Source organism: Sebastes fasciatus, chromosome 7, assembly GCF_043250625.1.
Source record: "Sebastes fasciatus isolate fSebFas1 chromosome 7, fSebFas1.pri, whole genome shotgun sequence".
Taxonomy (NCBI): domain Eukaryota; kingdom Metazoa; phylum Chordata; class Actinopteri; order Perciformes; family Sebastidae; genus Sebastes; species Sebastes fasciatus.
The window spans coordinates 1,338,933-1,344,743 of NC_133801.1; positions in this window are offsets into that span (position 1 = coordinate 1,338,933).

Genomic DNA, 5,811 nt, shown 5'->3' on the forward strand with positions numbered 1-5,811 from the left:
ATAAAGCTTCAGAGTTTTCAAATGGCCTGTTAACAATGCTGAGTCATGATTAGGCAAACCATCTTCACAAAGACCTTCACTAGATTGAAGTGTGTTACAAACACACACAGGATGAGCACTCTGCTCCTGAGACGCACGGACATGATACGCTTTTAACAGATTTACATGACACAGTTGGTGATGTCGACGTTCTGGATATATACAGTATATATATATATATATATATATAGTTTATGGACACGTAAACTTCGCTTGAGATGGTGAATCAACAATCCATAACACAGCCAAAACTTGGTCGCCTGGACTGCAAACATGCCGCTCAGCTCGATTCATAAAGGCGTTTCATCTTAACCTGTGCCGAAGCCAACTTTTCCTTCGCCAACTCCACAGCTGAGTAAAGTCGCTGCCTGAAACCACTGACATAGTTAACCAGATTTCAACATGGCTACGCTTCTCTCCAGTCATCTTGCAAAGCAGCCAACTAGAGAGAGAGAATATATAACAGCCAGTAGGGGAGAGTGAGGAGAGATGAACCAGTTGTTACTTGAGGTGTTTTAAAGAGAGGGAATGACAGTAATGTCTCAAACTAAAACATGTTCATATATTTCAGGAAGTGCTGCATCTTTGGGAATAATCACTTTGGATCTAAAATAAACTGTTTTCTAAATACGACTTTCCAAAAAAAAAGTGGTCTCTTGGCTCAAATTGAACCTCAGGAGAGGAGAAGTTGAACCATGTGTGGTACGCCTAATCTATCAATCACACCTGTCTGTCATTGTGGCCTCTATATATAGTTCATTTGTTTGCATGAGATAAGCTGGAGTGATGTCGAGTGATGTCACGCTACAATTATGCACGACATATCTGCTGGTTGCTGCCTACTAAATATAATAGGTTACAAGAATGTGCTGACAATATGTATTTTGCAGTTTGCCTTTATTAATAGCTATTAATAGTTATTTCATTTAGCAAAAAAATAACAAATATCAAAATCCCCAAATTTAACAGCTACCCGACGAACCCACCAGTGAATGGTAAATGGACTTGCATTTATATAGCGCTTTTCTAGTCTTCCGACCACTCAAAGCACTTTACACTACATGTCAGCATTCACCCATTCACACACACATATCAGAGGCTGCTAAGGACTTTGGATCTAATCTAAATACTCATTCACACACCGATGGCTCTGCCTTCGGGAGACATTTGGGGTTAAGTGTCTTGCTCAAGGACACATCGACATGTGACCCGGAGCAGCCGGGATCGAACCACCGACCTGCTCTACCCTCTGAGCCACAGCCGCCCCACTGAAACGTTCACCTGGTTTCCTTCGAACAAACACGCAGTCTTTCAACCAGCTGTTTAAACGTGCTAACACCACACAGGGGTCTGGTCTGTTGGGATACGTTATAATGAAAGACCACATGATTCATTTTAATTTAAACTGTCTGCTTTCAGAGACGACTCAATCCAGTAGAAAGCCTAATATTATACAAGCAGATAAATAATTATATATCAAATACTTTCATGAGTAGTTGGTGTAAAACATGTACCTGTGCAGTTAAAGCATGAATGAAAAGCAGGAGGAGGAAGCAGCTACTAAAACGCTTCATTTTAAACTGAACTTTCAGCAGACAGGAACCAGTTGGATGATTCGTTCTTGTTTTATGTCGACTAACAGAGAAACCGACGGGCCTGTTGGAGAGCAGAGCTGCAGCTTTTATACATGAGGGGAGGCTGGACATGACCCCGAAATCCATCATCACATTTTAATGGAGGTAAATGGTATACAGGCGACACCCTGAGACACGCCGGAGCGTTTACGGCGAGACGAAAGAGGATTTAATATAAAGAAAATACATCGCTGGCTCACTTTCGGCCTCTGATGAATGTAAGAACCCTGAGAACCAAAAAGACATTTGTATTTTAAAGGAAAGTCAAACAAACAAACTCTCTGTTGAACAGTGAAGCCGGAGGTTTTCAATCTGTGGGGTGCTCCCCCTCTGGAGGACACAGGAGAGTTCAACAGGGTCTGAAGGTCGGGACGAGGTCAAGACTTTTTAGTCACTATTTTATTGAAAATACATGAATTATTAACTAAATAAAGCTAGTAGCTAAGCTAACAAAGAACATTAAGAGAGGCTCCATAAGTTACATTATGGTGCGTTCAAGCTCTGCTCAGTAAAAATGAGTATTGGGCGAAGGTAAATTATAACGCTATCATGATGCGTTCAAATGTAGTCTTTTAAAATGTAGTTTTTGGTGAGAAACTTGAATAAATCCAGTTGTTTGAAGGAGATGTTTCGCAGCAATATAAAATAGATAATAGAGAGAATTATGACCCGTTTAACCTCCTAACACTAGCTCTAAACAGATTATAAAAATACATACTTATATAAAATAAATAATAGAGAGAGAATTATGACCTGTTTATCTTCTCCAAGCAGCTTAAAATATACAACTAAAACTACTAATGGCTATAATTATTTTTAATCAAAGGAATATTTAAATAAAAACACAATCTTTCCTAATCAATTGTGTTTTTCATGAAAATAACCACGATGATGATGACAATAACAAAGTAAAAGGATAGCATTATAATTTCTGATGGTTTACATGACTTTGGGATGGTTGAAATTATTTTTTATTAACACTGTAAGGCCCAAATATAGAAGAAAAAAAGATTTTCTCATCTCAGATGTTGTTGATGTACGAGGCCTCTGATGCAGAAAAAAAATTGCATTTTAGTAAGTTTTTAGGAAAATGTTGTAATATTGCAACATTTGCCAGAGGTGGGAGCAGAATTTCTTTATTTGTACTCATATTGTCTGAAAAAAATATATAGAACTACTAAGGTTTCAGTTGCAGGACTGATGCCCATTTAGCCCCAAAACAGTATATATCATGAATAATAATCCCACAACTTTTTATGAATAGTCATTTATTAAAAAAAAAAAACAGGGTAAATTGTATTTACAAAACTTTATTTCATCTCCACTCCAAACATTTACAGATTTTTTTTTTAGGATAGCAATAAGTGATATATGTAATTTTACAACTGTGGGCGTTACAGGGTTAATGAGTATATATATATTTTTTTTAAAGCGCAACTATTTTTGCAATTTTCACTTGCTCGTGCAATTTTAGAAAAACACAGAAAAACATCGCAACTTGCATTGATATTTTTATTTTATTTTTTATAGAAAAGCTGCGTTGAAATCTGACATTTTAGGACGCAACAATCCCAAAACAAGCCCGCGAAATCCTGGAATGGCTGAAAATAAGTACCTAAATTAAGTACTCATTTTTTAAGAAGTCGTTTTTTTGTTTTTTTCCCCTGTTAAAAGGTTTTTTTGGGGGGAATTTTTCCTCATCCGATGGGAGAGTCACATAGTATAGGACAGAGGGTATCGTATTCTGTACAGATTGTAAAGTTCCGACGGCCCGCTGTTCCGATGGCCCTCTGTTCCGACGGCCCGCTGTTCCGAAGGCCCGCTGTTCCGAAGGCCCGCTGTTCCGACGGCCCGCTGTTCCGACAGCCCATTGTTCCCGCTGTTCCGAAGGCCCGCTGTTCCGAAGGCCCGCTGTTCCGACAGCCCATTGTTCCCGCTGTTCCGAAGGCCCGCTGTTCCGAAGGCCCGCTGTTCCGACGGCCCGCTGTTCCGACAGCCCATTGTTCCCGCTGTTCCGAAGGCCCGCTGTTCCGAAGGCCCGCTGTTCCGACGGCCCGCTGTTCCGACAGCCCATTGTTCCCGCTGTTCCGAAGGCCCGCTGTTCCGAAGGCCCGCTGTTCCGACGGCCCGCTGTTCCGACAGCCCATTGTTCCCGCTGTTCCGAAGGCCCGCTGTTCCGAAGGCCCGCTGTTCCGACAGCCCATTGTTCCCGCTGTTCCGAAGGCCCGCTGTTCCGAAGGCCCGCTGTTCCGACGGCCCGCTGTTCCGACAGCCCATTGTTCCCGCTGTTCCGAAGGCCCGCTGTTCCGAAGGCCCGCTGTTCCGACGGCCCGCTGTTCCGACAGCCCATTGTTCCCGCTGTTCCGAAGGCCCGCTGTTCCGAAGGCCCGCTGTTCCGACGGCCCGCTGTTCCGACAGCCCATTGTTCCCGCTGTTCCGAAGGCCCGCTGTTCCGAAGGCCCGCTGTTCCGACGGCCCGCTGTTCCGACAGTCCATTCTTCCCGCTGTTCCGAAGGCCCGCTGTTCCGAAGGCCCGCTGTTCCGACAGCCCGCTGTTCCGACAGCCCATTGTTCCCGCTGTTCCGAAGGCCCGCTGTTCCGAAGGCCCGCTGTTCCGACGGCCCGCTGTTCCGACAGCCCATTGTTCCCGCTGTTCCGAAGGCCCGCTGTTCCGAAGGCCCGCTGTTCCGACGACCCGCTGTTCCGACGGCTCGCTGTTCCGAAGGCCCGCTATTCCGACGGCCCATTGTTCCGTCGGAACAGTGGGCCAGATTGTTAAGCCCACTGAGGGAAATTTGTGATTTTGGGCTATACAAATAAAACTGACTTGACTTGACACGCCGCCGTTGTGTTAAGGCCTTTAGTTTATGTTGGTGTAGCTTTCAGCTGCCTTTGAGCAAGGCAGCAAACGCTAAAACTCCACCAGGGGGCGCCGCTGCTGCTGTAGCGCCGGCAACCCGACCAATCATTACGGCCAGGGTGTGGTGTGTGTGTGTGTGTGTGTGTGTGTGTGTGTGTGTGTGTGTGTGTGTGTGTGTGTGTGTGTGTGTGTGTGTGTGTGTGTGTGTGTGCGTGTGTGCGTGTGTGTGTGTGTGCTAGGGGTTCGGGGGGGGGGGGGGGGGGAAGAGGAAAAGATGACCACTTCCTGCTGCAGCTAGAAAATAAAACAAACAGGAAACGAGTAGCAGAACTCCCAGAGCTCAACGAGGAGCAAGTGGAGACGGGTAGAAACCAGTAGAGTCAGACAGAACCAAAGGGAGGACAGTAGAACCCAGTAGAACCCAGTAGAACCCAGTAGAACCCGGCAAACAGAAGGTCCAGCAGAGCAGACTTTCAGACCAGTACAGAGGACAGTAGAACCTTCAGTGGGAACATCAGGAACAGGAGTAATAGAACACAGTAGAACCTCACAGTGGAGTATAAAGAACCGGAGCTGGAGAGATGTCACAGTCGTGAGGAAAAGTCCTGGATTATTATTTCCTATTATTCTACAAAACAAGACAAAGGTAAGAGCTTCTTTAATATCTCTGTGTGTTTATTTATTAAATGTATTATATTTATGAATTCATTTATAGGTTCTTCACTAATTATTATAAGTAGTGCTGTCGGTCGATTATAGAATTGTATTTAATCCTCTTATCAACATGGGAGTGGGTAAATATGCTGCTTTATGTAAATATACGTATATATTTATTATTGGAACTCAATTAACAACACAAAACAATGACAGATATTGATCCAGAAACCCTCACAGGTACTGCATTTAGCATAAAACAATATGCTCCAATCATAACATGGCAAACTGCAGCCCAACAGGCAACAACAGCTGTCAGTGTGTCAGTGTGCTGACTTGACTATGACTTGCCCCAAACTGCATGTGATTATCATAAAGTGGGCATGTCTGTAAAGGGGAGACTCGTGGGTACCCATAGAACCCATTTACATTCACTGATCTGGAGGTCAGAGGTCAAGGGACCCCTTTGAAAATGGACATGACAGTTTTTCATCACCAAAATGTTTTTAACCTCCTTCATGACCAGCTGTTCGTCATTTTATGAGAAGAGATTCAGTTTTGTAGAGATCCTTAAAATAAATAAAGATTCACAATGTGACAAACTGTATGGACGAAAGAACTTGC